Genomic DNA, 22,464 nt, shown 5'->3' with positions numbered 1-22,464 from the left:
GCCACTCCAATCAATCCCTATCCAAGTCTCAATAAGGGCCTTGCCAACTTCTGTCTCAAAACACTAAGCTGTGTTTAATTACCAGGAAATAGTGCAAGGAGAATGGGAGATGTCAAAAATAAGTGCTTCAGGTAACAAAATGAGATTTGACCTAGAAAAATGTAGGCTAATAAATCTGAGAAGGAAATAATCTAAAGCACAGTTATTAAGTCAGACAAAGATACCTGGAAAGCAGAAATGTCAAAGGAGACCTTGGGGTTTTAGCAGACAGCAAAAAATATGTATACACGCTGGAATGCTAGAGGATGACAGAAAGGGATGGTGTGATTTTGGTCTGTACGTGCAGAGTCTTCATTCCTTTGTCCACAGGGAGGTGATTTTCTTGCTATACAGCAGTGATGAGATTGCACCTTGAATCTAGTGATGGATGTTGACAAATTGAAGGGAATTCCAAGAACAGCAGCAAAAATCATTAAAGGGCCGAACAACCTGACTTAGTAGGAAAAAGAAAGTCATGCACTCAGAGGATAAAGGGAAAAGATTGTCTCTGTTATCCCAGGGTGAGAAAGACAGGCATGATGGGATTATGTTAAGGAAAAGAAAATTAGATTTGCAAAGTAGGAAGAACTTCCTGCTGCAGTGTGACTTAAAGAATATTCTGAAGTATATGGTGAAAGACATTTACGTAATTAAAAGAGGATGTCAGCATGAAAAAGTTAATCAGAACTTAATTCATTCTGGCATTTGCTACAAGTAACTTTTGTCATTATTAAAATTAAATTAAATGAGATCCAGTAACCTTTGTTTTCGTATTGTGCCTCTTGTGAATCTGATGACATGTGATATCCTGCGAGTGTCACTGGTTTATTGCTAGTTGTACTGTGCATCTCATGATGACCTTGCATCAAGTTTTTTTCTGAACTACTCTGGGGAATAAACGTTAACATTAACTCCTTGTGATTTTCTGCCACCTTCCACTGGTGGTTCAACACAGAGGTTAATGAATTGACTCCAATCTTTTAGCTGATGCACTACACGTATGCACTTTTCTATTCAGCAGAATAGGTTAATACTTACCCAACCTGTTCAAAGTTCCAGCATCTTTGTTATCTTGTGGATGGTGCAGTGGTGATAAAGTCTTCCAAAAAAAAACCACAACCCAACCAACCAACCAACCAACCAAAATCTTTGTGAATACCAGAATTCATTTTTTGTGACATCAAGGTTCAGGGTAGAAACATTGGATTTAGACTGCTTCCTATCTAGTTATATCAGAACCCAAAACTCCTTAAATACTCAAGGGAGAAATGTATTCAAGAGGTCTAAGACAGGTATTAAAAGAAGGTTGTTTGAACATGCTCCTCAGTATTTACTGAATAAGACAGCACCAATGCTAAAAGTTAGAAGGAAGTAGCTTTTTGCATTAAAAAGAAAGGATAAGCTTTGTCATTTGCACTGAGCTCAAATGCCTTTCTAATACTTATATCTTTCTATTATATAATATATTTCTAACTGTGTGTGGATACATATCACACAGTGTTTAAAGACTACTGTTTCACTAAAAGAGAATTTATCCAGAAAAAAGTTCTAAATGACTAAGTCACTTTTAAACATTTCTTGAGTACGATACTTCATCAGATACTCCATAGTAGAGAAGAATTTGCAGTGGCAAGGGTATGAATTAATAAGTTTTTTTCCAGCCATAATTTCAATTAGTTTGTGATGAGAGCTTTTCACCATTTTAGAATGGACTCCCTTCGCAGCTAGAGCGTATGGCCAATAATACAGGAATCTCATTTCTTCTGCTATTTAGCTATGAATAATTAATGGCAATTAACTTTAACGAGTTGACAGGAAATAGAAACTTAATGCTATTAGAACCTTCAACTATGGAATCTCCATTTGCCTTTTTATCTCATAATCTGTTAATCTGCTTTAGAATTTATGGGTAATGATTGTTAACGCTAATTTCTCATTATTTTCACTGTCTCCCTTCTCCCTCCTTCCCCTTGTTGACTGAACAAGTTTCTTAAAGAATAAACAAATTCATTTATGTAGACAGTTCCCAAATGTACATTTGACAGATGTGTAAACTATAAATTTTATGTGTGAGCATCTCAGTAATGTCATTATCCCACTCTCACGCTCAGGGCTAGGATCAGATGTGATCTGGATGGGACAGAGGAGAAGGATGAGGGTCTGCTCCATGTCTGCTTTGCGGTCATACAAGCAATAACTAGGGCCCAACTGCACAATGCTCTAAAATACTTGCAAAGCTCCTACACCTTGTAGTAAATTTACTCCTTTATAAAGAGATCTCACAGTGAAAAGCTTTGAGTTTGTCCAGTTTATCAGTTTTCATGTAAATCTGGTGTGCAGTTTCCTGTGTACTATTCTTATTACCAGGAGGGTTTACTTCAAAAGGGTGTCTCTCACATTCACTAGCTCGTATTTTAGCTCAACATTTTTCACTTTTCCTAGAAGTGGGAACAAGAGGTTGTGCATAGAATGTGCAAAGTGGCTCTGCAGCCAAGCTGACTAGGACAAATTTATTGGACCTCTTTCAGTAGCTGCACAGGTCATATCCCATCAACTTCTGCAGCACTGCACCAACATAATTCAAAACACAATTTGTTACAGTTGTTAAAGTTAGACTTTATCTCCTGTTGCAGTTGTCATGGTTTTTAAACCACTTAGTAGTGTGAAGTGAGTGTTAAAGTTTTGCTGGGGTGATTGGTTGTGATTTAATATTCTTTGTGCATTTATTTTCTGGTTCATAATTGACTATTCAAGGGAGGCAACACAGGAAGGGTCTTTAATTGTATTCAGCTGATCATCGCTTGAATCCATGTCATGTTTCTAAAGGAATGTTCTCACATGTTCTATATGTCTGAATATATTTAACTTGAAATATTTTCCCCCATTTTACAATTTGAAAGGTATTTGAATGTACATCTTGGGTTGTTATCAGCCCAGAAGCTATATTTCACTTGTAAGAAAAGCACCTTCAGGTGAAATACAGGAGCAACAAGGCTTTTCAGAGGTTTGACTTAGTTTACCTAATTTTAAGTAACTACATCTAAACTAGTCTACCATAGATTTTTCTATAAGTGGAAGGACAGTTCTTTAATCCAAAAAAAAGACCAGTTTATGGTAATGGTATGAATTAATCTAACAAGGTGAGAGGCAGTTTGGTGCTCTTGACTTCTGTCTCCCAGGGCATATCTCTGTCCCATGTCTTTTTACTGTAAAACTGTAGCAATGCCAGCACCTTGCCTACTTATATTAAAATGCCATATGGGATTTCCTAACATTAACTGAAAAGCTAATTAGTAATGGATTTTTTTTTAAGAAACACTAAATCATCTAAATTGTCTTTGCTAGTCACTGATGAAAAACTATAAGGCTTGAAGCACACTAAGTAGTCTAAAAAAATCTAGCAACAGTGAGCTCAAAACACTTTGTTGTTATTCAGTGCCAGAAAAGCAGCTCTGCCTGTTATATTCAGATGCAGACAGATTGGGTTTTAGTAGCTAAACAAGTACCATGTGGTTCTGCCCACTTGTTGAAGAGGTAAAGCAGCTCCTTTCTTTTGTTGTCATTGCAACATTAACCTCCAGGAAGTTTTGTTTTCTTGCCAGTCTGTTCCTCTGATGACTGTTTTAGAGTGGAAGGGGAGGTAAATCTGACAAGAAAACAATAATTTATAGAGAAAATGACAGCTATAATGAAGTGCTGCAGTGGTGGAAGGATTTGCCCAGGAGAAACTGGCTCACTTGCTGGAACTTTCACTTCTGTGTATCTTCTCCAAACCCTGTCATTGGCCCACTGCATTTTCTTAAGCATAAGGCCAGCTCTGTCATTGGTAAAACTGACCCAAAACTTAACATTTGTGATATGAATCACATCATAATATTACCCAAGTATGAATGAACTGGCTGATGAATTGCATTGTCTATCACCACAGGCAGTGGCCCTCAAATAAAAGCCATGTTCTTGAATTGCTTGTTTGCCTGGGCTGATCTTTTGGCAAATTTACAGAGAAATGAGAAGAACACCTCCTTAACAATGACCAAAGACTTAAAAAGAATTGCTTCTCTCTGTCAGGCTATTTATTCTAAGGAAAGAAGTAGAGGGTCATAATTCTTCCATGAAACCAAGTAACAACCTTTTAATAAGCATCATTAAGTCTTTAGATTGAAATAACAGGCTATCTACCCTTTTATCCCATATTATATTGCCCAAGTTCCTCTCTGCCATCCTCACTGTGGTTAGATGAAAGCCCCCTGTTTTCATATTGATCACTAAAAGCACTTTCCCCTTGTACCAGTTCACTGCATCACTTCTAAATGCAGTTCATCTGATCTCCCTTACTTTGTCTGCTGCTTATTCAGGACTACAAAAGCTGTAGTTTCAGGCAGGTCTTGGAACAAAATTATCATGTTTCTTACCTAATTCCAGAGGATAACATTAGGATCTTTGTTTAGGTGGGATTTAGAGTAAAAATAAAGATCACTTTGCTTTCCCATGCATGCCCACACACATGCACAACCATATATATATATATGCATATATATATATATGACCCTTGTGAAGGAAAATATATATATATATATATATATATATATATATATGACCCTTTTCCTTCACAAGGGTCATTTGAAGCCAGAAAAGTAGATATCTACATGTTTGTTCCTATTTCTTTTCAGTAACACACTTTACAAATGCTAAGTGCTGGGGAAGTGTAACTGCACTGAAATGTTACCCTGGGTACAACCTAAGGTCTTCAGAGCTGTGAACTGAGTAGTTCTCAGAGTTATTCTTTTTCACTGGCAAAAGAAAGTTGTGCTTTGACAAGGAAATTAAGTAATATAAGCAACAAAGTAACTTTTTTTGGGGGTATTCAAGTATTTATTTGCAAACAGGCTTTAGCTTGAGTTACTGTTTCCCTACAGTAATTTTCGTGTGTTTGTAGCTCTTACTTTTACTTGTATTTTTGTGTGCATTGAGTTTTACCAGTGTGGACCCATGGAGCACTTCCATGTCTGTTTTTCATTTCTTCTCTTTTATCCCTACCAAATCAACACAAAAAAAAATCTATATCCTATCTTGAAGGAAAACCACCCACAACAGTAAAAAACAGCCTCACATGCCAAGTAGATTGGAAACTCAGACCAGCATTTCAGGGGACGGTTTCTGACCTAAAGGGAAGTGACAAACAAAGACCACTACAGAATGCTGTATTTTATGAATACACATAGTAGGTTGTCTGATGGGTTCAAAGCAGTCTGTGAGCTGCAAGAAAAAAAAAACTAACCAGAAAACCACAACTTTCACCTCCCCAAAAAACCCAAACCAAACCAGAAAACAAAAGCCAAACCAGAAAAAAAACAAACACAAAAACCCCCAACAAAACAACAAAAAGACCCACAGAAAAATTGTTTTTATAAAAATAATTCAGCCTTTCCATAGTGCAATTCTTGCTGGTCTTAGGCAGTGCATGTCCCCATCTTACTGACATTTATGTTGCCCATTTTAATGTTTCCCCAGCTTCCTTTTACAATGACTCAGGCAGAACTTTCTGTCCTGTGTTCCTTGTGGGCATGCAAATTTCTATGTGTCTCATCCCTTGGATTAGGTTGTCAGTAAATGAGAATGCTAACTCCTGTCCAGGCTTCACCCTCCCTTCACTTCCCACAAGATTTAATTGATTGATTTCATCATATGCAGCTTAACCTTATGCAAGAACGTGAAATGGCATATGGTTTCCATCCCTGAAAGATAATTGACCCCTGGGTGATTTCAGTCAAATGGGAAGGGAAAAAAAAATAATCCATTTGTTTTTGGAAGGGACAAGAAAAGAAGGAAGGAGGAGAATGATTTCACCTCCGGTAGCTTTTTGAACTCTGAGCCCTGAAATCTCAGGTTTGATGAATGCACTCAATCCGTCCATTATGGGCAAACTGAAGCAGGTCTTAGGGTCTCCTGATCATGAAATCGATGCCCTTAGGGCATCACTGTGCAGAGGCTTTCCTACATCAGCAAGCCCAGTCACTTGCTCAGCCAAGACCTCTCTTGTTCTTGCTGGCCTGATCTCAGAAGCCTGGTCTCTCTCAAACAGTGTTTGTGTTTAGAGAGATAATATTGTCCCTGGCTTCCCCTGCCTCCTCTAGGGAGACAAACCGCATGGTACTTTGTTGGACCTTCACTATAAATTGTTTTACTTGGACTCCTCTTCCCCATTTGCAAATTATGAGCTAGTTTTTATGTTTATTCACTCTGCTTTATGTTTTTCTTTCTGTGACATTGCATCTGTGCTGTACTGGCTGATGTATGACAGGGAAGAGCTGTTACATTTGTACATCAAATCCTATATCCGTGATCTGCCCTACACAGTCAAAACATATTTGTAGGCTTTACATCTGATAAAGGTCATCTTCTGAAATGCAGAGGTGCAGAAGAATCTTCCTGAGTTGGAAGACAGATTAGCTGCAGTGATCTTTGCTACAGTTCATTTCTTTTGTAGAAGGAGGAGGCTCAACATATTCTGTGGATTCACCACTGCTTAACAAGAACTGTGAATCATGTCAATATGTTGCAGTTGCAGCATGGGAAATCTGGAGCAGGAGCAGGTACTGGAAAAGTTCACAAGGAACAGGATTTAAGAAAATAAATGAACAGTGTGACACAAAGACCTGTATCCTTCCTCCTCTGTCTTCCAACAACTTGAAAAAGGAAGGATGCAGAAAGCAACATTTTCCTTTAGCAAGTTCAGATGACAGACAGAACTCCAAGTATGTCACTTGCCTACTAGAGATAGGATGGCATGAAGTATGAAGCTTGTCATAAATGGAGTAGGACTGATCCAGATCTGACAGGTCTCACACACTGAGCTCAAAAATCTTGACTCCTTCCTCCCCAGCCCCATCAGCAACAGCTACATCCTGTGTTTTTGCAGCACTGCAATATAAACAGCTGCATTTCTCCTAGAAGAATGGTCCCTGGCACCAAATGCAGTGGGGTGGCAGATACTGGGTCCTAGGGACCCATTCCCAAGGAAGACTTATGAGATAGCACATTTCCATCTCTTAAAGCTACCACTTCATTTGACACTGTGCATTATCAGTGGTCCCCCTTGTTCTCACAGGCTGTCCTGCTTTGAGTCCTGGAGAGGACAGTGCTGGAAAAGTCTGTCCTCTTCCTATCAAGAAACCACAGAGCCAAGACTGGAAATACTATCCTACACCAGACAGTTGCCCTTATACCTCTCTCTAAGTGCATCCCACACTCATTTGAAAGATTTACTTCTGGCTTGGAGACTTGTGAGTCAGTGAATCCTGGAAAACATTTCCAGCACCTGCCTTGCTTCTGGCTGAATGCTGAGCAGTGCTATGGTTGGGCTGTTGCACAGTGTCTTCCAGGCTCTGAAATCCTAGATCTGTTGAGACTGTTCTCCTGCAGCTCCATGGGATGCTCCTTTTGTCACCAACCATCTGTCAGTTCCTTTGGCTGTGCAGGTATAAAGTCAGCATGCCAGCCAGACGTGGTGCCAGCCCTGAAAATTCCCTGGTAGTGTGTGTGCTGTGTGCAAATAAAATATTTCCTTCCAAGTATAGAGGAAATTTTCAAACATTCGAAGAAAAAAGTCCCCAGGCCCCCTGGGGAGAGAGAAAAAACCAGTAATTTTCTTTCTTGCCAATATCAAAAGATAAGGTGATAAAGAGAAGAGAAAAATGTAATTTATGATAGGGTCAACACATAATTAGTCAACAAACTATATGGAGAGGGGCTGATAAAATGAAAATCTATGTGTATGTTGGTTGTGTTTGTGTGTATGTGGGTTGACCCTGGTTCACTAGGTTCCCACTAAGCTGCTCTTTCACTCCCTTCCTCAGCAAGACAGGGAAGGATAGAAAATAAGATGTAAAAAACCTCTTGGTTCAAGAGGAAGTAAGTTAAATAAAGCAGAAGCAAAGGCCATACATAGAAGCAAAAGAAAGTAAAAGTTTTATGCTCTAGCTGCAATCAGCAGGTGATGTCCACCCACAGAAACAGGGCTTTGGTACATGTTGCAGTTGCTCTGGAAGACAAATGTTATAACAAATACCTCCTTCTCTTTCTCATTTCTTTTAGATTTTACTGTTGTGTAGACATCATACGGTAAAGAATATCCCTTTGGTCAGTTTAGGTCAACTGTCCTGGCTATGTCACTTCCCAAGATCTTCCCCACCACCCAGCATAATAGTGAGGGGCAATGTTGGAGAGACTTTGGATTGATGCTGTTCTCCGCAGTAGTCACAACACTGGTGTGTGTCATCAACACCTTTCTAGCTACCTATGCAAAGAACAGCACCATGAGGGCTGCTGTGGGGAAAATTAACTCCATCCCAGCAAGACCAAATACAGTCTATCCAGTGTAGCCATGGCAGAAACACATGGCCAACAGAGAGAAATTGTGTGATGCTGCAAAACTTCACTGGCATAGACAAAATAGTCCTGACCTGGATGGTCCTTCAGAGTCCCAGGAAATATTAGAGTATTACTTTCAAGCTCTTCCTCTAGTGAAACAGGTTACAACTATTTATTGCTAACTGAAGTAAAAGTAGGTGAAAGCCACAGTTGAAAGAAACAGTTTGTTTCCACCACTTGCAATGTGTGGTCAATACTCCAGTGAAATTATCGATGTTTTACTTTTCCTATCCTGATGCAGAGCAATTGGTTTGTATCACTGCGTCAGGGCTAACCAAGGTGACAAAGATGACACACAAAACCCATTACTCCAGTGTGCCTGGAATAATAAATCATATTTTCACAGCAGCTGTGTCAGGTAGGGTAAGGTAGTTCCCATTTTACAGAAAGCTTCACTCAACTGCAGGGAAGTCTGCAGGTTAAATATTAAGCAGTGGCTGCTGATTTTTGTTCCAAATGCCCAATTGGTAAGTATGCAAGAAAACTTGCATCAAAATCTCACTGTGAGATTCTTTTTGCCATGGTGAGGCATCTGGCAACAGTAGCCAGTTATGAGTATTTTGGGTTTTGTGTGAGTAGGTGGGAAAGCCAGGGACAGAAATCTGGGAATACACTTGTGGGGCTTTATCTTATGGATGCACAATGAAAGAGAATCATAGAGGCTTGAAAGGACCTTGGAGATTGTGTGGTCCAACCTGCGTGCTCAGAGCAGGGTCAGCTGCAACAGTTCAGGGCTGCATCCAGTCAGATTTTCAATACAGCCAAGGATGGAGACACCAGAGACTCTGAGCAGCCTGTTCCAGTGAATGATCCTCTCCCCATCCAGAAGCTTTGCAGAACTCATACATTTTAATTTCTCTGCTGTTGATTCCCTGATACAGATGTTCATGTGTAGAATAATAACCTTTCTTTAGTAGACCAAAAAGCTCTTTTTACAAGGCTTGGCAACCTGTTGGAGCCTCAATGAGTGAAGTATCCATAAATAACTGAGCTTTCTCAGCTGAAGTAGGGTGGCCCTTGGCCTCAGTATTATTCGTCTTATTTAATGAAGGATGTTCTGGTGGTACATTGAGGATCAAGAACAGTTTTGATAATGCTGCAGGACAGGACTGATTCACAGCCAATTAATGTGCATATTCTTACTAATGATAAATGGGACTGTCACCAGTTCATCTGGTATGCCCCTCTACTCTTACATAATCATTTGTGAATGTACTCAAGGATTTTGATAGCTAAAATTTTAGCTTCTACAGGTCATCAGAATTCTACAAAAAGACAGATTTGGTAAATAGTTGTCTGCAGTAAAAAACTGGAGATGGAAAAAAAAAAAAAAGTATTTACGTGAAGATTAGCTCAGATAAATGGGCCAAAACCATCTGAGGAAGAATCTTTTTTGGTTCAATTGCAACCAAAGTTTTACAAAGGAGAAAAGTAAAATGTATTAAAGGAAAACTGGTGGATCCAGGCTGGTTTAGCCTTCATGGGTTAATACCTCATTTGAAACTGATGTTTTCAGTGGTTCTGAAATTGCAGGAAATTGTCTGAGGCAGAGGGGGAATAATGACGCAAGGAGACATAATTTCTAGGGAGGAACTGTGGCCCTGCAGTTCTGCTTTGGAGGAAGCACAAGCCACAGTGAAATTTGCTGTATTTTTGAGGTTAGCAGAAAAGCTGGTGGCTGGAAAATAAAAACCTGAGGAGAGAAGGAAAGGATACAAAAGGATCTCTGTGTGTCTGTGTGTGTGTGCAACGTTGTTCCATGTAGCCAACACCTTTTATTGTTTAACCAGGAATCTGAGATGAAAAAAAATCCCTTTTCAAGGTCTTTGCAAGATGCAGAGCAGCTCTCCCATTCAAGGCTGTTCGTGTTAACTAAAGTTTTTTATGTTAATTCAATGTGGAAAATATGGGTCTGGGCTCTGAATGATATTAATAGTTACTACCTTCAGGCAGAGGACATGCAGAACAGGTAGACAGGCAGAGGTGTTGGGTGGCTTTGCTCTGCTTGCTGTTCCACAAGCTGAGAAGCCATTGGTGGCCATACCCAGATTCCATCACTCTCATTGCTACTTCTGATGTTTTTCTATAAATACACTCACATCAGAGATTTATGGACCATCTGTTCACAAAAACTAAAGCACACCATTACAAATCAATCCCACCGAATCAGCAGAGGCACAAAAGTTAGCTCTAGCCTAAATTTAATCAGCAAATATACTTGGAAAGAGGTGGAAAGAGGCACCACTGGAGGACAATTCAGAGCAGGAACATGACTGCAAGGGCAGCATTAACCTTTCTGACTTTTCTCCCTTTGCCAAGAGTCAGTGAGATCAATTCCATGCTGAGTGGAGAAGACTTGTACTGGTTAAGGAGCAGTCTCAGTATCAATAAAGCTACCACAGTGTGTTCTCTGTGTCACAGAACTGCCATATGTCTCCACTTACAGGGATTGGGCATGGAGGCTTTGGAGGGAATTGCTTTCCTGGGCACGTTAATGTAAAAAAAAGTGAGAAGCTCTGCAGCCCTTAATCTCCCTAGAGCCCATAGTCTCAGCCCTGCTATGCTTTATTCTGTGCTATGCTTTGTTATGGGGTCTTTAAACACCTATGCTAAAGTTAGAGAAAGGAATCTAAAAAGAAAACAAAATTTTGGCTCCTTAAAGGTTTTTTTGTGAAGGTTTAAGAAGCCTCTTGGATTAAAAAATATATTTTTGTAATTTTTTATATATAGTATTACAAAGTCCGAGCACTAAAGAGTAGGCAGCCAAAATTAATACCCAACTCTAGAATGTTTAATTGGTCAAGATAAATTAAGGTATTTAGACCTGTGAGCTTTAAGCAGTACAATATTTTTGCTATTATTCTTTTTCTTCCAAGAATGGAACTCCTATTTCCAATATAGTAACAAGATCTGACAGTTCTGCTTTTATTTTTGGCAATGATCTTACTTACTCACAGTATTCCAGGAGCTACAGCTTCAAGAAGAAAACATAAATGAATGCTTGGAGTGTATAAAAATGCTTTAATTTAATACCTTAGGTTCTGGGGATGATTTTTTTGTTTTGCTTTAATATTTTTTTATCATCAAAAGGGAACCAATACCAATTTTCTGCACTGTAATTAAGACTAGAATATGCTACTCATTTTAAACAAAACACATAGTCATTTAACATTTAGGTTTTACCTCAGAGGTTTGAAGCAGTTTAGTGGGGTAGGACATATACTCTGTATTTCCATTCATCCACTCACAGAAGTTTTTGTGGACTCACCAGATACCTTTGAATAATCTCATTTTTTCTTTGCACTGTGATTTTTCTTTTTCTTATTGAATTAATTTTATAAATCCACTCATGGAGATGGTGGTGGAAAGAAGATCTACCTTCCTCTGCTGGTGCCATTTACATCAGCAAAGCTACTATTTTCCCCAGCTGAACATCTCCATCAGTTCTAATATTAACACAGTTAAAAATAGGAGATTTATATTTAAACCTCTGCTTCCTGAAGTGACAGTAGGTGGGCCAACTTGTAACATGATCAACACAGCATTATCCCTACTGGAACCCATTTATGTCAGCTCCTAACAATCAAAACATAATGGCTTTTTGAAATTGCCATGGCTTTCATTCTTACTGAAAAAAATGTAAGAATATTAATTAAAAAATACATTTTAAAAATAGGTGATCCCTAGTACAGAATGTGCATAACCAGCGTAAGACATGAAAGTGGAGGCATCCTGTTATGCCACCCATTCCCTGAGGCTGAACCTTTGGGTGCTGTCCTGCCACTGCATCTGGGGGCATCTCAGAGCCCTGTTGTCAATTCATAATTTGTGATGTAGTTTTCTAATAAACTTGAAGACATTTGAAATGCCCAGAGCCATTTGAGATGCCCAAACTTATTTAAGAGACTGGCAGAGAAGATGCAGGATCTGCAGGAAAGCTGTGTCTTTCTGGATGACAGCTGAAGGACAAGCAGAATAAGTAGGGCATCTCTAGTGGCACTGGACAGTTTTGTGAGGACAGCTGAGCTGGGCTGTGTCTTACATCTGCAGTCACATTTTTTCCAGTTATTTTTTGATAATGCTGAGGGCTATGCTAATTGTAACCTCTCAAAAGCTGTTGGCCTTCAGCAATATCAAATCCTGGCTCATTTTCTCTGCTGTGACATATATTATACCTGTGAGTGCTGCTACTGAACTGAATTACATTACCAAATATGCCTCACAGTAAACTTTATCTATAGATTTAAGTACCTACAAAATTAAGGGTTTTGTTCAAGTCCCTATTAGATACTGAGTTGTTAAAAAATGCTCAGGATGTTACCAAATTTAGATTGTCTGAATAATACAGCCATGGGACTAAGACAGGTGTTTTTTGATATATGTTGAAGCAAGTAGAGTTATCCAGGTGTCAGATGCAGGAGTCTCTCTTCTAATTTATTTCAAATATCAATATACATCTGTAAAACTACAATATTTTAGTGATACCTTAAAATAAATAAATATGCTTTGTTGACAGTAGTAGGCATGGAATCCAGAAAAGAAGAAAAAACAAAAATTGTTGCTAGAAGGTCTGTCCCATGAAAAAGATATTTTATCTTTCTCCAGATTTAACTATGTGTTCATACTAAGTTGGGTCCAATTTTATCCTAATTAGCTTGAAGCACCTCACATTTGGTTTACAGCTGCTCCTTACCCAACCTTTGAGACCACATCTAAACTGTGAAACCACCCATGGATGCTGGCATATCCTGCATATCTTGGGTGGAAACGAGCCTGGAATGTGCCAGATCTCTGTTCTGGTTGCCCAGGTTCCTGGGGAAATCAAAGCATGGGAAGACAGCTTGGGCATGGCTGTCCTGTAGATATGAAGGTGAATATCCATTTGTTCCATATTAATAGAGACAGAAAGATAGGTACCAGCTGCTGTCTGATGAGATTGTAGCCTGGGGAAAACATGCTACTGATGTAGGTACTTCAGTTAAGTGCTCCCAGATAGGGGGGATCTGGGTCTTTGAACTTATGAAGGCTCCTCCATGGACAGGCCTGAGAGTTGCTATACAAACAACATTTTAAAATCCATGCCAGTCTTTTCTGACACTCAACACCTGGCTCCTTTTCTGTAGTGAGAATGGCTGGACCACTGCAGTGGCAAACTGGTTTTTGTGGATGGTGAACACAAAAAGGGAACTGAGAAGAGACTCCCCGAGTTGTTCTGACACATGACTTGAGTGCTTTCTAATAGACAAATGAGGATCTGAAATATGTAAGTACACTATCATTGTTTTGTTGTTTGTTTTTGGGGTTTTTTTAGATTTATTAATAAAAATGAGAGAAAGTAAAAAACCTCTTACTCTATCATGAGTATGGGATTTATGCATTTATCATTTTCTTTCAATGTGTGTTTATACTTAACTGGAGTTGATAAATCAAGCTATTTCTTGTGATAGTTTAAAGCATCATTATTTGTCTCTTGATTCCATCCTTCTTTTTCTTTAGAGAAATGAAAAGAGCAAAATACCATGAAATTATATTTACAGTGCAATTTAAAATTTATTGTATAATAAATAGTGATCTCTTGGAAAATCCATTTTTTTCTGTATTATTAGCAAGTGATTTAACAGAAGTGGTTGAATCAAGACAAGAAATGATCCTATGTTCCTGAAGCTTGAATAAATGACACTGTCTGTTAATGTGTTGTTCTGCAAGTTAATTTCAAGTATAAGAAATAACCTGAATATAATTTCATGGCACTTTGTATATGATTTAGCAGAATTTATTCATGACTGCAGAGCTCCAGTTCTCTCTTTCACCAGCATTTCCAACTCATCAAATGCCCACCAACATTCTCTTACCTTTTTACTCTTCCATGCTCCCAGTACAAGCAAAGATTACACTTTCTGTTTTCCCAAAAAACACAAACTGGACATTGATTTGCAAATTGACAGCATTATCTGGACCTCCACCAACACTTTTGCTGAATAAGAGTAACCAGCACTGATTTCACAATAACGTGTGGATCTACTATATCTGATTCATCTAATGATGCTGCTTAAGATGTATTTTAGAACAGCATTATCCCCCATAAAATACTATTGGGTCTTTACAAACAATAAATAGAATTTGTCAGCCACAGAAATCTGTACCTCAGTTTTCCAAATGAGTGTACATAGCAAAATATTTCAAAAAAGAAAAAAAAAAAGAGGAAAAAAAATTTCAAAAATACTGAAACTGCTACATATACTATGGCTTTAACTAGCCATAGAGAAGGGCATAGAAACACAATTTCTACAACTTCAAATCAGGAACTCATTGTTCCAAAGTACAGAAACAAATCAACAAGAGCTGTAATGGTCTGATTTGATGAAGCTGAGTCCTGTGATATTTCTGGGTTTATATTTCAAGGATGTACTGATTCTCCTCTGGTTTTAAACAGTAAGCATATGCTTATATTCTTCCTTTGGTCCATGCTATGATTATGTATGTCAGATTATAGTGTTTATGTAGTAATGAAACTAGCCTGAATCCTTGCAACTTAATCTTGACCCATAGAGTCCCTGTTAGCTCCTCATCCATCCCCAGGTGGAGCTCCATGGACTCCAGCTGTTTATTGATGGAGAGAGCATCACCCCTGCCTCTTTTGCCTATCCTGTCCTTTCTAACCAGTTTATACCCATGCTGTAGTCACAGGAGCCATCCCACCACGTCTTGGTGATACCAACAACATCTTAGCCCTGACAGTAAGGCAGGTGTAACTCCTCTTGTTTATTCCCCATGCTTCATGGGTTTTCACAGAGGCATTTGAGCTATGCCCCCTTTGAAGCAGCCTTACTGGCAGGGCTTCTGTCTATCTGTACACACACCTTCCTGCTGGCCTGTGATTCTTTTCTAGGCCCAGGGCATTTGGAAACTCAGCAAAAACTCAGTTGCCACAAGGCTGTTTTGTTAAGAGACCTATCAACCCAACTTAGACTTTTGACAGCTGTGGGAACAAGCCAAAACTATATTAAAAACTGGAATTGTGCTGGGGGCAACCATTCCCTGCCAGATGTATTGCATATACCCTGCTGTGTGTATGGATATTTGTGGATATGTTTATACAACATATCCAGTCATGAAAAAAACAAACCAAAACAAAACCAGCAACATTTATGGCAAAATATCCTAATATCTGGTTATCCATGGCTAAAATATACAGTATTAATACATTGTCCTAGCAAATTAAAGGGAAGGGCATAAAAATGGTCATTCCCATAGTGATTCAGTAGCTCAAAGTCATTAATCAGTACTATGCATCTGCTGAAAAGAGTGAATGGGGGATCCATTCATCCTACTTCCCCATGGTTACTATCTGATGGTAAATAGCATCCAGCACTACCTGTATGGGGAACCCTGACAGCTGGGGGGAATTTGAGTTATCTGAACCATGCATCTTCCCATTTCTCCATTTGAAACAGGAATTGGTTTATAACCTTGCAGAAATGCACAAGAGTAATAAATGGATCTTATCAGCATGTCTGGCCAGTTTTGAGTTGCTGCAGAAATGTTGCTACATAAGGATCTCCTCTGAGGTACTCAGATATCAGTGTGATTAGCCTGGTAGACAGAGCTCTGTAGTTGGGAAGCAAGGTCAGTGCTCCTGAGACAATAGGAGACATAAAAATTCAATAATAATATCTTATTATTCTATCAAATGATGTCTGCAGAACACTTTAAAATCATTATGTGAAGGACAAAGGATGTTGTATATAGAGAGGGGTAAAGGCTGACATTTCTACAGTGCATTTAATTAACAGAATTCCATGCAAGCCTGGCCTTTGGAAGAAAAATAATCTTTGGTTGCACACTGGGCACCTTGAACTTCCATAATAAACACACAGGGAACCCCTGTAAGGCATCTACTGAATCAAGGCTATTGTTTTGCTATTGCCATGTCCTCAAAGACCCTGAGGCTGAAAGATCTTCTGTAAAAGTGAAATCTGTTTTGCTTACTACAAGTAGGGGGTTGATGGAGACAAGAAATGGCAGCAGTAATACATCTTTTTTTACTGATGGTGCTTCTCAAGCTTTTGGAGCTCTTGACATAGCTGAATTTCAGTGAGGAGACAGAATATGTCCAGGTAGGAATATTTTCCCTGAGCCAGTACAAGCACTGTTCATGGAAATGTTGTGGTTCCTTTTGTTAAGAAGTATTCAAATGAGTGGTAGTTAGCACATTTTTTGTTGGTTCCTACTTAGAAATTGACATTTTCTTCTGCAGTCAGCACTTGAAGGAACCTGGACTGCAAAATTATGCCCCACAAAATAAATTCACTTATTGTTCCATGGCAAGATTTGCCTCTATTGCTGTGGAAAAGGTACACAGGAGATGATTAGAAATGATCATTCAACATGCCCTTAGTTCACTCATTATATTCCACATGGTTTGTTCTGTGATCTCCATGATCTTGTGATCTGGATGATCACATTCTTGGTTTGGATCTTGTTTTGCAGCAGAAAATTAAGGGCAGTCATGTGGCCTAGTGTGGAGACCACAGATATGGTAAAGTGGTCTTACACGTATTCTGGATTTGCAAGGATTTGATATATTATATCAGTCTATCTTGCCCATTTAGGCAGTGAAATTATTAAGATTGCTCAATATTCATAAAGGAAATTGAGATTAAAAGAATAAAAATACCTCTTAGTAGTTGCATGTTTTATGATCTTTTTTCCCTCTTAATGATACAGTCTTCCCGGATGATGGGCTCAGGGTTGGAGCAGGTGTCACATTCATATCCTTCCAGCCTGCACTATATAAATTAATTTCCAGCAACCTATCCATTAGGTGAAAATATTGGAATACACAACTTGTTTCATTATGCATAGATCTTTTCTATATTGCATGGTTGGCATTGATGCATGATAATTTGTCAGAAGGATGTGAGAAAAACATGGAATTCCACAAAACTGTCAGATAAAACTGATTCTGTTTTTAGAGGAGGGACAAGAAAAAACATACTTGCTGATGTGCATAGTAATTCTTTATCTCACATATAAACATGTTGGGATAACTACATTATGTGGAGTGTGACCTAGAGCTCCCCTAGAAACCAAAAATGTTTTTACACATTGAATATAACGGAATTAACAATACTGCCACTGTGGTAGCTTCAGGTTTGAAATCACTCCCATTGCCAGACTATGAGAGTTGTTTAATAGATGAAAAGTGATTAAAAATCAAAAGCTGACAAGCAAGGTTTCTTCAGGTTTTCCACATGAGGATGATCTCATATTTGAACAGGTTTTCCAGGGAAGCTGAGTAATTGCAGTCTTATTGATATTGAAAATGTGGGACAGGTTCTTGAACCACCAAATCTACATGGGCCTGATTTTGAGACAGAGATTTAACTACAAATCTCCAGAGGTCCTGGTCAAACCTGATACTTTTGTGATTCTAGGAACTAAGACCTTCAAAGAAGAAAGCCCAAAGCAAAATCTGGAAAGCACATATTTGTCATTATCCAAAGGCATCCCTATAGCTGCAGATGTCTTAGTGGGACAAGGAATTTTTTTGTATATCTTCTTCTCAGAAGGAAGGACAGGCCCAACTTCTCTGACAGCTCTTGGGAACAGGGTGAGGAGAGGTCAGCTCAATTTCCTGACACCTTCAACTTCAGCTAAACATTAGCTGAAATTTCCCTTCTCTGCGTCATCACTTTTAAAGTGGGGATTTAGCACTGCCTGTTTTACATTAAAAGTGCAATGAGATTCCTGGCTCCATCCTTAAAATGTATATGTATATGAAGTTCCCTTCATATACAATGGCATAGCAGTTATTATACATCAGCAGCAATGTGGACTGTTATGAGCTACTTCAGAAAATTCCTGCTAAGGAGGTGGCTAATCCTTCTGGGTTTTTAACTCATATTGCTCATATCATCCATGAGATGGACACTATGCCCAAATCCAATCTTCCTAAGGGGTCAAAATATAGGTCAAGTGGTTTCTCCCTTTCTTGAATTTTCAAACTCAAAGAGTGCTGTGACTTGCTTCAACCCAAAGCTAAACTGGCAGACAACAGATAGGCCATGTGGACAACCTTGACATGCTCATTGGGATTCTTCTGCCATCCATTCCCACCTTTCTCATTTCCACCCATTCCTGTTCCTTTATCCTTGCTTGATTTTTCTACCTGTGGCAGGAGCAGAGGGAGCAATTTTTTCTGCTTATCTCCTTGTTTCTGTACTGCACGAAGGCAGAATTGTATCATGTGCATCATGGCTGAGGTTTAAAAAGAAGGCTTTGTACTATCCATTATATCCATCCTGTCCTCACAGGTGATGCTGCAATGAGCCAGAATAGCAATTTTAGGCTCTGTAACCTCACAATAGAAGGATTCTTATAGTGTATTTTCTGCTCAGGTATTAATGAAGTTGGATTAGGTGAACAGACTGGTCTTCTCATGGCCACTGCTTTTAAAAGAATGTCACATTGTGCTGTCCTCTATCTAAATCTGTCAGGTTTTTTTGTGGCTCCAACTACTATGGCTGTGTGAGATGCTCCTTAAAAAGTTTTATTTTGCTTTTCCAAATCCATGACTGTTGCATGAGTTCCAGGTCACCGTATTTCAGTAAAACATTCCCAAACTTGGCTCTAAGATTATTTGTGACAAAGGATTGTCTGAGCCACAATCTTCTGCTGTCTCAATTTCCACTGCACTTTGGTGGCCTTCAGCTGATAGGAGTGATTTGAAGTTTCATGTCATTAGGAATATTTAAGGAAGCTTCCACAGCAAGTAGGCTCACGGTGGAGCTTGCAAAATAGATTTTTAATGCAGTTTTCTGAGCACACTTTTTCCCCTCCTGCGTGGCCTAGATAGCACAGTCCTTGGTGTATCAGCAGATAAAGCCATTATGCATTTTAAGCTGGTCCTTAAAATGCACCCAGCCCTGTACAAATATCTTTACTCTTTGCATATAAGGATTCATGACCTTTCCACCTGCCTCTTATCTTCCTATTGCAGATAGGGCAGGAGGGAAAGAGGACTTCTGCCACGAGAAGGTGAATTCTGAGTTTGGTACGTGAGCTGCAGGACAGAAACAGTTAATTCCTCTGAATGCATTCTTTTCAATAGAGATGGCTTTTGAAAATAGAATTTAATGAAATCCAGTGTCCTTTTCATAAAATATTTGAAGGAAGTCTTGTTCGATAGCACTTGTCAATCAAACCTTTGCTATTGTTCCTTCTTTTTTTTTTTTTTTCCCTGTATTCCCCCCTTTTTTTTTAAATTGGAATCTGTCTGGATGGACACAAACAAATCCCAAGCTGGTATCTTAACTAGGATATTGTGGAACTGTTCTCTTTCAAGCCCTGAATTTCTTTGCTGATAAAGATATATAAATTGTAAAGTCTATATTAATGTGTAGCTCCAAGGAGTAAAAGCATGAAAAAAGCTTCTGCCAAAAAAATCCTTGAGTATACTGAAAGAATGCTTTTTGAAATGTTATTTACCCTATTACTAATAAGTTGTCAAAACATATGCAAGATTCCTCAAACTCTAAAGTCATCAATTAATTTGTCTTTTCTCTCTAAGTCAAACACAAAGTAAGCAGATATTTAACCTTTTGACATTTGATGTTCCCTCTTCTTTAAATAGTTATGTTATTGCTAGCAGTTTCCAACAATTTAGCAGACATATTTTAGTTATATGTGTATTAGTCTTAACAAATCAAGCTAATAACTTGTGTAAAAGCCTGTAGCAGCTTTTTCCCACTGCTTTTGCCATTCATTTCTATTTTACCTCATTGTGAAATATTAAACTAATTTACATTAGTTGGTGTTCCTTGAAGCAGATGTACTGCATTTATAGTTTAATTATCTGGGATTTCTTATACGTCATCATACTCAGTTGACCTCACACTACTACATTTCTGCTTTAGCTACTATTTAAAGCCATTGCTACACAACATAAATAGGAGTTCATAAAGATTCATCTTAAGTAATCAAGCAGACTGTTGTAACAATAGGTGAAAGCCTGTATATGTCCAAAGGACTGTTGAGCATCTTCTCTAGCAGAATAATTATTATGTATAAGAAAACAATTTTCTTACCAGTCTGTGCAATGGTATCTTTTATGATGTTATTTTCTGTCCATAGTCATGCAGATAGGATTCATTTTAAATTCAAATATTGCAGCCTGACAGATTAATAAACCATATTTATGAAATAATAATAACTCCCTAAGTGTGTTTTCTTAACTCAGGAGATTGAACACTGGTATTGAACAGGTGTCTTTCTTCAGGATCTGCACAGTGATACATGGCACACTGTTTGCTGTGATATCGATGTACTGGGAGCCAGACTGAAGGATGGGATTGGGAAACCTAAAAACCTGCATATTTCTACTACAATGTAAAATTCTCTATCACAGCACAGACAGATATTTTGCTGAGATGTTCTTTGGTTCTTAGATGCACATTCTCTCCTCTCTTTCTTAGTAAGCTGAGATGTGAATCAATGTGAATTCTTCAGAAGGTCTTACTTTTAAGGTCTTTAGAAGCACGCACAAATATACATGAATGCACAAAAATCAAGAAAACCAAAAAGTTTAAAATATCATCCAATTCAGGCATGAGCAGGGGTGGATAACTAGGCATCATCAGGCTGTAGTTTGTTCAAGAGGGTCATGAAAGTAAAAATTTCCACAGGAAAAAAATCTGCCTTGAGTCAAAGTTTGCAATAAAATATTAAAATAAATAAATAAATTTGGTTTCAGAGTGAAAACTAGAACATCTTGTTTTATAACAGTAGCTCAAGTTTCCAACATGTCCATCTAGATGCAGCTGAGACTTGTATGTTTGTGGTGACCCCCAAACCTCCTGCTGATTTTTACTTTGTTGTAAAGTGGACTATTCCTCTGTGGCTTGAGAAGCAAAAGTTCTAGGTGTGACCAAGGCTGGTGCATCTTGGCTGAAGTCCTCTCTACACTTAAAGTTGTGGTTCTTCCATTATTCCACTGTAAGGGAAGGTGCTTATCTCTTCCTTGTGGGAATAAGCTATCAACATATGTATGCTCTTCCCTTGCTGTGAGGGGCATAAGGTGCAAAGAGTTGTGCCAGCTATAAATGAGTTTAATTGAAAGCTGTGTTCTGAGTAAGTATAGACATACAGGTAACTAATTGCCTGAAACGTTGACTGAGGCAAGTAGGCAAAGAAAAATTATCTTGGACTGTAAAATCCTGAAAAGAATGGTTCTTCATGATGCAGGAAAGCAATGATAGGGATACACAGCTCTGTCATCTTACAAGGGAGCTTCAGCTCCATCTCCATCTCCATCTCCATTTTATAATAATTTAAAACCACAGCTAATTGTTTTAGAAAGAGAAAAAAAAAAAAAAAAAAAAAAAAAGTAGTCTTTCAGGAATCAGGATGAATATTTGGGCTGGAGTGGAACACCACAGTCTCTGGAGATCTCCTAGCAGACCCCTCAAGAGACTAAGGTGCTTTTAGCAAGAGAATATATCTTTCATCATAGAAATACATACAACCATGTGTCTTTTCTGTTCTTGTTAGAGAACATTACACAAGTATGTCTAAAGGACAAAGTGGCCTTGGGATTTGATTGGTTGCAAACCATCACAAATCTGAATCTGAATTAATATTTAATTCCATCAAATCACTGCCTGGCCAGGCCTATCAGCAGGGTTGGTTTTATTTCGTCAAGCTTCATCCATTAGTACTGCTGACAGGCAGGGAACAAAGTGAAAGGCACCAGATCCCCAGCACTGCTGGTCACCAGCAAATGAACCAGGCAGACCTGAGAGAGCTGAATTTATAAAACAAGAAGATGAAACAAATACCCTTGAATGGGAGGAACAGCATGGAATAAAAGTGTAGGAGAAGGTAATGAGCAAACAAAAGAAAAGGAAACAAGAAGAGCAAGTTCAGTGCTGAAATGAGGGAGATCATAAGGAGACCATAGATACTGTGAGAGTCTGGTTGTGGAGGCCAAAGGAA

The 22,464-nt window shown here is 38.6% G+C and overlaps 1 protein-coding gene across 7 annotated transcripts in view; it reads left to right on the top strand.

Annotated features, from left to right (window-relative positions):
* TENM4 (teneurin transmembrane protein 4) overlaps nucleotides 1-22,464 on the top strand; it is a 587,599-nt gene that overhangs the window by 77,661 nt on the left and 487,474 nt on the right. For 6 of the 7 annotated variants that reach the window (XM_071729662.1, XM_071729348.1, XM_071729422.1 and 3 more), the window contains exon 2: nucleotides 13,593-13,732. The exons of the other annotated variant lie outside the window; for it this stretch is intronic. The gene's annotated coding sequence lies outside the window, so the exon portion shown is untranslated. The remainder of the gene's footprint in view (nucleotides 1-13,592; nucleotides 13,733-22,464) is intronic. 7 annotated transcript variants of the gene reach the window in all.

The sequence above is a fragment of the Heliangelus exortis genome, chromosome 1 (assembly GCF_036169615.1).
Source record: "Heliangelus exortis chromosome 1, bHelExo1.hap1, whole genome shotgun sequence".
Lineage (NCBI taxonomy): Eukaryota > Metazoa > Chordata > Aves > Apodiformes > Trochilidae > Heliangelus > Heliangelus exortis.
Note: the sequence above shows the minus strand (reverse complement) of the source record. Positions and strands in the feature narration are given on the sequence as shown.